This window comes from Sphaerodactylus townsendi, linkage group LG01 (assembly GCF_021028975.2).
Source record: "Sphaerodactylus townsendi isolate TG3544 linkage group LG01, MPM_Stown_v2.3, whole genome shotgun sequence".
NCBI classification, from domain to species: domain Eukaryota; kingdom Metazoa; phylum Chordata; class Lepidosauria; order Squamata; family Sphaerodactylidae; genus Sphaerodactylus; species Sphaerodactylus townsendi.
Window position 1 is genome coordinate 103,571,254 of NC_059425.1, and position 9,118 is coordinate 103,580,371.

At 43.4% G+C, this 9,118-nt stretch overlaps 1 non-coding gene across 1 annotated transcript; it reads right to left on the reverse strand.

Moving 5' to 3' along the window:
* Positions 1-1,023: 1,023 nt before the first annotated feature.
* Positions 1,024-1,106, reverse strand: TRNAL-UAA. Its single transcript has one exon. It is a non-coding gene; the product is annotated as a tRNA-Leu (tRNA).
* Between the last annotated feature and the right edge of the window lie 8,012 nt (positions 1,107-9,118).

Genomic DNA, 9,118 nt, shown 5'->3' on the forward strand with positions numbered 1-9,118 from the left:
TATTTCAGACTCCTGAATTACAATTGCATGTAAAAGGTTGCTGAGAAGTCGGACTTTGTTCAATGTGGCTTGTCCCCAGAGTAAGTTCACGAAGGATTGCAGCCTAAAAGAACAGGTCCTCATTTTGCAAAATAAAACTCCTTTCAAATTTCCTCAGAAAACTGAAATGTACTAAGACACACATTCCCTTTCTCTTTCCCCCAATGTCATATCTCAAAATTTTGCAAAACCATGGCTTTAAAGTCATTTAACAAGGGACATATCCTGGTCCCCCAAATTAATACATCTGTGGGCATTCTGGAGTTTTGGCAGCCCTTTATCTCCATTTGCCATAGCCTTTGAGGGTCTGTAGAGATTTCACTCTGCCCTGAACGTAAAAACCCAAAACTTCCATGTTGTTCCAAGCCCTTCAAAAAGCTGCACACAGCAAATAGGAATTAAAACACACAGTGAGCTATCAGGCACAAGGATCTCAGATTATATTTTATTATTATATGCATCTGTCGTAAATACAGATAACATAGATAAAACTGCTGTGTCTAAAGTTCTGTTTTGATGTCAGTTTTTTACTTAGGATTTGGGAAGGAGGGCTTTAGATAATGTTTCATACTTGGTGGGTGTCAACAGATTAAAGTTTAAGAATCATTCACTGTTGTAGGTTGTATTTACGCAGGATATTTTGTACGGATCGTGGTGCCAGTGCCTTGTTATTGGTTGTGGCAGTAACATTAGCAGCCCTTCTTGCTGGTATAGCTTCACGGGGATGAATAATTTCAAATGGCGACCTCCCATGGATCATGGCTTAGAAGCCTGCAGGCGTTGCGAAGATGCATGATCCATTCTTTCAGTTCATGTTTCATAGCCGCTACAGCAGCGGGGAGAAGCTCCGCCCGCAGCTCCATTCCGCCGGGCACCGCGGAATCCCCGAGAGTCATTCAGAAGCGGAAGTTTGACCGAATGGCTTCCGCATGTTTTAGACGCTTTCATGTTTAATTTAACGACAGCTGGATTAAAAAAACCAACTACCAGGAGTGGGGTTCGAACCCACGCGGACATGCGTCCATTGGATCTTAAGTCCAACGCCTTAACCACTCGGCCATCCTGGTGCGGATGTAAAAGGGTTGTGCAGGCACTCTTACAATGTGCGGTGTGCTCTTCAATTTTGGTGAACCCTCCAAAAGCTCTGGCTTCAGCCAGAGAAAATCTCCAGAAGCTACAGCGGCTTCCTCTCTCCCTGCTCCCTTTGCCAGCCTTGAAACGCTCTTTATTCGGAGTTCGGGAAGGCGCAGAAAGCACAGCGAGCGAGTGGGACGTGGATGTGAGCCAAACAAAAAAGGAGGCGGGCGGGCGGCGCTGCGCTGCGTGCGACTGAAAGCACGTACGGGGCGATCCGCCTGTTTCTGGGTTCCATCTGGATAAAAAACTCTCCTCCTGCCCTAAAATGCAGAACGACAGTGGGCCGCGGCAATTTGCCACGGAGCAGGATACAAGATAACGAAGCCGCACGTTTGCAACAACACTGTGTGAATTGTTTTACTGGCAAGATGTGAGTTCTTTCACGGGGTAGGGGAGGGAGGAACAGGTCTGGGCAACAATCTTGGCCCAGTTAGTTTTTTAAACTATCTTTCCTCAAAGGGTTGTTGTGGGGATAATATGGAAGAGGGGGGAACGATACAAACTGGGAGAGCGGTGTGAATTGGGAAGGAAGGTAAAACGATAAATACAGGTGAACGCTGAATCAAAGGAGCCGAGAAAAGTAAAAAGAATTAGGATAATAACCAATAATGTGAGCATCTGGCATATTTCTGTTTAATGAGAAAACACCCTGCCAGTATGGCACACAGTTTACATGGATTACAGGATGGGCTCGTGATATAAATGTCATTGTCAGTTTGTTTCTGGACCCAGTTGAAAGTGCTGGCATTGTCTGGCCTTCAGGATCTTTGCCTTCCCAACTTTAGTTTCAATTTACTCAGCCATTTAACCACAGCAGACAGCTGCGATCAGGACAAGACCTCTCCCACATCACCCGGGGATTTGGATAGAGAGGTCTAGAGGTGGGTGTCATTCAGTTCTAGAGCTATGAAATTTTTCCTAAGGGCTTTTACACAGAGGTTGAACAACATTCAGGCTAAAATTGATTCCTGTGGAACCTACAAGACAACTCCCATACTGAAGAGAACTGGTCTCCAGTGACAATCTTCTAAATCCAGTCTCTGAGGAACACTTTAAAACAGTCCAAGACTCATCCCCCAGCTTCTGCCTCCAAACTCCTCAGTAGGATGGCCTGACCTACTTATCAAAGGCAACAGATACATTTACTAAGGCCCCTTCCATTTCATCAAAGAGGAAAGGACTGGGAGTTGGATCTGCTGCCAGGTCTTCCTCTGGAGCAGCCTCCTCTGGCTGTACTGTGTCCTTAAGTTCTGTCTCAGAGAGAGTCCTCTGTGTCCTGGTAGGCAGCCAGGGGCTGGCTCGTGACAGGAGGATGGGTGGAAGGGAGGCAATGTTTTTTTAAAAATGGGTTGGGGGAAATAACACAGGGCAGACTCATTTTGGGGGCAGGATCTGTGCAAAGTACCCCCCCCCCCCCGTGTTTATTGGCCTGTGCGGAAGGGGCCTAAGATAACCCAGAAGCATAATATGATGGATTTTTCTTACCAATCATCATTCTCACTCAAAAGACTTATGAACTGTTTTCTAACCCACACAATGGTGAAGTTGCCAAAGACTCTAGTGAAATAAAAACTTTTATTTTTCTCTTTTAGGGAAATGGTAAAGTCAGGTTTGCAGAAAATTTTCAGAAAATAAACCTGGCAAGTTAAACAACAGGAACATTGATATTTGCTATCCACTATGTAGCAGATGTATTTCACAGACAGGTGTTGGTATTCCTGAGGTAGATTGAAAGAGAACCCTTGGCAGGTCACTGCTTAGTGAACAGTCATGAGTTTCTTGAAATAATGTTCCTAAGTTTGTGTAGGCATGAAAAAAACCCACACAAGTTCCAAGTTTTCTACTTTTAGACTGTTTGGAATCAACCCCTTTACTCAATTCACTTCCCTCCTACAGGATTTTCTTTGATCCTACATAACTGTGTTTCACTCCAGCTGCCAGCCTCTAACTTTCACCTAACTGTCAATGTCAACTGCATCTCCCAACTTCCAACTATAGAATTATTTGAAACCTCTGTCAATCAAGGGTTCCAAGACTTGGACAGCACGCCAGTATTCAGCTGTCTGTCACTCATGGCCTTTGTCTTTAGAAGTCAGCCTAAACGTATAGAACTTAAATAAATAATAAATATTTGCAAGAATACTTGGGTATCTGGCTATCTTACATGGACAAAATCAGACAATTTAATTACTCTGAAATAGAAACCACTCAGAGAATCTGCATCCACAGTTCTTAGCATGAATTAAAATCTTACTCTCTATATAAGGGTTTGCTGAAAAGGTGGTTGAGGGTGGGCAACTGACTAGTTCGTAACTGCATAGCTATCTGCAATGGGATAACCAAAGGTTGAACACTGTGCTTTAATATGCACCTTAATGATACATCTATTTGAAGGGGCATGGGGACCTGTTATATCAAGCCATTAGTTGCATGTTATTTTTAAAAATGGGTTTAGTTTTGATTTCCTATTTCGGTTTTTTGAACAAAAAAGTATACAGTGATGTGGTGCAAAGCATTTCCTGGCAAAACTGTGGTTTTGTTTCGGAAATGAGGAACTGTTTAGAAATAACCTAAAATACTGCAAGAACTGAAAGGCCTCTAAGTTGCTAGGAAGCCAAGGGACAAAGCAAATAATTTTTGAAAGCAAGTGGACTTAAAAACACACAGAAAATGTAGCCATTGCTAGAAGTTTCATTCTATATTCACCTTTGTTTTAATCTTGAGACATAGTCCAAGTTAATGGCACCAATTGCACAGCTTTTACAGTTCCCATATTTCACCGTTTTGTCATTCTGTGAGATATAAAGAGCATTTTTTGTAACCATATAGTATTCTTTAGTGAAAAGATGTTATTCTGAGAACAAGGTTTGCATGTACAAACACGACTGTGCATAGGTGGAATGCCTTCTTTGTTTAACACAGGTATCTGTCCTGTTTCACAATATGACAAAGGCTGATTCCGCATGGGCCAAAAACAGCAGTGTGAAAACAGTGTGAAAATGGTGTAAAAGGGTTTTAAATGGTGTGAAAAGGTTTATACTGTTTTCACTCCGTTTTCACACCGCTGTTTTTGGCCCATGTGGAATCAGCCATTTATTCCTATGGCACCTTAAAAACTAATGAATTGCTGTGGTCTGTTTCATCTGATGCATGCATCTACTAGGTGAACTGTAAGTCATGAAATCAAATACCACAATAAATGGTTAGTGTTGAGATGCCACATGACTTGGTTATTTTTACTTCAGCAGTCTTACATGTCTACCACTTGAATACGCATTATACAGGTTGGGAGGAGCTACAGGCCAGCATCAGCATCCCCTGAGGTTCAGGAGCTGCCAGGGCCCATGGTTTCTAGTGGGACACACTGCTGCTGACTCCCTGCTCCTGAATCGCCTCTAACACCTGCATCACCTCTGAATCGCCTCTAACACCTCTAACCCCACCCTCCCCTGCATGCTGCCCCTCCCTCACTCCCCTCCCTCACTCCCCTTTCCTTGCATGCCATCCCTCCCTCCCCTTCCCCTCCCTCTGCTAGGGTGGGTGGGCCATGTCCAGATGCCGGGTCCCCTCCCTCCCCTCCCTTGCATGCCACCCCTCCCTCTCTCCCCTCCCTCCCTCCCCTTCCCTTGCATGCCATCCCTCCCTCCCCTTCCCCTGCCTTCACACCCTTCCTCTATGTCAGTGGTGGCGAACCTTTGGCACTCCAGATGTTTTGGACTACAATTCCCATCAGCCCCTGCCAGCATGGGCTGATGGGAATTGTAGTCTATAACATCTGGAGTGCCAAAGGTTCGCCACCACGGCTCTATGTGCTCATGAGTGTTTTGGGATCTCTACTCGCAGCTGCATATGCCACTGAAGAAGGACATGTGGGTGGTGCCATAGCAGTGCTGAAGAAGGTCATGTGGGAGTGCCACAACTAACTGCACTGGGAAAGCTATTAAACAGACAGAGGAAGGGCACCTAGGCAGATAAGGACATGTGGGTGGTGGATGGTCAAGAAGGAGGACCTAGTAGTGGGCATAGGCAGCCCCTAAGCAGTCTCTGCTCTGCTCCCCTCCCAAATCTGGAATCAGTCTTGCCTGGGTATGTGAAAAAGTCTGAGAAACTAAAGCACTGCAGGTCCTGATCCAGTAACAACACTTAATTAGGCAGACTATTTATCTGACGGATATCTTCATCTGTGTGCTTCAGAGATATACTGGGATGCACACCAACACACCTGTATTTTGGTTTTCCCAGTGTGCACCACAATACCAGCAGTTCTATGAGACCTCCTCCAGACACACTGACACTCCATTACATGCACTGTACACAAGAATAAGCAAAACAATTTATTTTTTATTATTTATTATGAGATTTATAAGCCGCCTCACCCCCGAAGGGCTCGAATTATAAAATGCATTGATGTACAGAATGCATTTTTAACAGTTAGCATGGGTCTTTACTGGAAACAGAACTTACAGAGCTATCGGAAGCAAATTTTTACACTTTTGTAAGTCTACTGAAGTCAATGGATCAAAGGTGCATAGGATAGCGCTGCTGAAAACAAAGAACCCCAAAGCAATCCTCATGTGCATGCATGCAAATCAAACTGTGATTTCAAACTCTGCTTAAATTGTAATGGGGATAACAAGGGAGAAAGCAGGGGGAGGTAGGAGTCACCAGAATGTAGCAGAAGGATAGATCTAATTTAGCTATTGTTACCAGCCAGACCTAAGGTAAGGTGGGGTGGGGGGATTTTTAGGATTTTACCAGCACGTTTTTAGGAAGCAGTGTCTCTGCCTGTCAAACCTCCCCAATAGTGTGCCCTAGCAATGCAGGCTAAACATGGAAGCCATCTCCTGTATTGGCTCACTGGTACCGATGGGGAAAAAGAAGGTCTGCCTGGACATGTCTCCCTGTCAGTCATTAAAATGCATAACAGCTAGCTACACCTTTCCTAAAGCAATCAGGAAAGACAAAGGAAGCCTGGGAAACCAGTCCCTGCCTCAAGACTACAGCATACCTGCCTACAGTTCTACAAAGGATATTCTAACTAATGCAGTCAAGGTCTATTCTTCAATGCGCTAATCCTGTCTTTTCCTCCTGACTAACTTCTGGGAAAGACCACCTCCATTTGAATTGGTGCTAAACTATGTAACCAAGTTAGTTTAAGAACAGAAAGCTGTTCTTTATTTTTCTTCCATGTAAACCCTCCCTAATAGATAGTAAACTCTTTTACAAAAACCAGCAACTGTCCATGGTCTCATTTCTGCTACTGTGATAAATATATTAAGTTAAAAGTCCAACACTCCCAGTTCTTGGCCAGGGTCACCAAGGTGGTGGACAGAATGGAGCAAGGAGCCAGTTGCACCTGGGAGTGGTTCACAGGGACAGGTAAGTCTGGGTCAGGGGGATGTGCAGGAGGGGGATGAGGTCACCTTATGGCAACTGTCTGGGGCCAACTCATGGTCACTGTTCCCCCTTCCCCTCAAGGCATCCCTGCAGGTGCCCATCCTGGTATCTCCTGCAGCTGCCTTCACCACCAATCTCCATTCACCACATCCACCTCTTCCTGGCTCTGTACATCTGGGTGACCTTCCATCACTGGCAGCAGCAGGCACAATGGTACAAGGCTACAATCAGCACTCTGCGTCTCTTGCACAGTGACTGCCTGGACTGCTTTTACCTGGACAGGTCCACCATTCAGAGCATTTGTTGGCAGGTGGTCCCATGGCTCCCTGTCTAGGTGGCTGCTGGGCAAAGATGCCTGCCTGGTAGATTTCAGATCGCTTCCCCCCCGCCCCTGCAGGTGATTAGTCTACTCCCTTATTTGCTTACCCCCTTCAGCCAGGAAGAGCCAGAGGGCTGAGCAATCTATAACAAGGCACACCAAACCACTCACATGGTTATTGAATGTGCCTTCAGCCAATTGAAGATGTACTTCCACTGCCTTCACCAAAGGGCTCTGTCAGTTTGAGGGGCACTCACACAAGAGCACTCATGCACCATTTTCCTCCACCCAGTGAATTGTGCTGTCAATTATGATAGACTCCAAGAGCTTATTGATGTGGTCTTCACATGATTTTATCAGTCAGGACAAACAAGAATCCAAGCAAGCTTCACAGATCATAGGATTCTGTCAACATATGTCATGGAACTTGGGTCGAAAGGATAGACCAGACAATGTATTAGACATTTCTTCTGAGTGATCTACGTTGTAGCTGACATCCAGATCAGGCAGTATTCATTATATTTTATCAGCACAAAACTTTGCTAAAGTATCCCAGCTAATTACCTGTTCCTGCAACAATAAAGACTCAGATTTAGGAGTAAGCAAATGTCAAGATTATGATAGTTGTGAAGTAGTTGATATGAGGGTACCAGAAGTAAAGCTCCAAAACCAACAGTTACTATATGAGTAGAAGCAGGGGGAAACCAGGCATTGGGACCTGCTTTTTCTCCCTCCCAGAAAGAATACCAGCTCTCCATGTTTTTACATTGTTTATGTATCAATGTGTAATATCTAATGGGGAAATGCAGTCAATTAATGTGGGATCAGTGTGGAACACGTTGGTTGATGCTTTCATACTGAGTTGGGAAACATGGTGTTTGGCCTAGCCAAGAAGTCTACGTCAAGCTTCCTGGCTGACTTTGGGCCAACCATACATTCTCAGAATAACTTACCTCACATTGCTGTTAAGAGGAAAAAATGGAGGAGAATAATGTAAGCTGCTTTGGGTACCCATTGCAGATAAAAATGGGCTACAAATGAAGTACAGTTATTCCTTCCACATCAATGGGGCTAGGAACATGGCTCCCCTCCCCTCCCCCGGTGATCTAGAAATCTGCATAAAAATGTTTAGCCCTCTCTACCAGAGAAGTTTGATTTTTTCTTTTATTTTAACTCTTTAAAAGAAATTGTGTATATTTATGGTTTTATAAGATAAAATGTTGATATTCTTCAATACTATACATATATTTTATGCATTTCTGAGTTTCTAAACTTTTTTGTGTTGTCTGTTGGCCTTTGTGTGTCATTTGCAGCTTCCCCAAAATTCCCAAAGAATTCCCATTTAATTTCTTATGCCAACCTGTAATATATGAAAACTGTGACGGGGAATGTCACAATGTGGAAAGAATAACTGTAAATACTATGCTGGATAAATGTTGAATTTAAAGGCTGAATCTGGCCTCTGTATGTGCATCTCTCTTATTCAGTCTAGGAAAATACTTGTTCTGAACTGTCAAAAGGGCAAAGAATGAAAATTTAAATTCTCATAAAATGTTCTTTGTTCAAGGAACTTGCTTCCTTATTGAAGACAAATGCAAAGTCCTTTCTGAAACAAGTTAAGACTAATTTTAATAGGGTACTTGCTACTGTGACCAAAATTAGGCTTTAGTAATGTACAGTATACTGAAACCAGCTTCAGTAATGAGCATTATAACAAAGTGCTTTTAAAAAAAACACACACCACATTGCTCATTAGCTTTTGAGAGAAACAAAATATGCATGTCTGATATGTTTAGTAAAATATTGCTATTATAAATGTTTTACTTTGAAACTGGTTTCCCATCTTCAATCCCACTGCTTCTTTAGTGGATTTAAAATAATTCAAAAATGTTTATTGCTTTGGATTTCCTTTGAATGAAAATTGAGGCTGCAGAGCAAGATCTGCCCCTCTCTCTTCAGGTATGCTTTTGGTTCAATAAAAGTACACAGATCAACTCATGATTTCCTTTTCATGATTAGCTATACATCTGGGGTGCTTTTCTTCATCAAGCACCTATATGGATTAAGCTATTACGTATTTTACAATTAGAGAAAATGTTAAGATCTAGTGGGAAGGATGTTAACTGTGACGCTGTGTTTTAATGGAAGCTTTAACTATTTGATCCTTTAGAGCAGCGGTTCTCAACCTGTGGGTCGGGACCCCTTTGGGGGTCGAACGACCCTTTC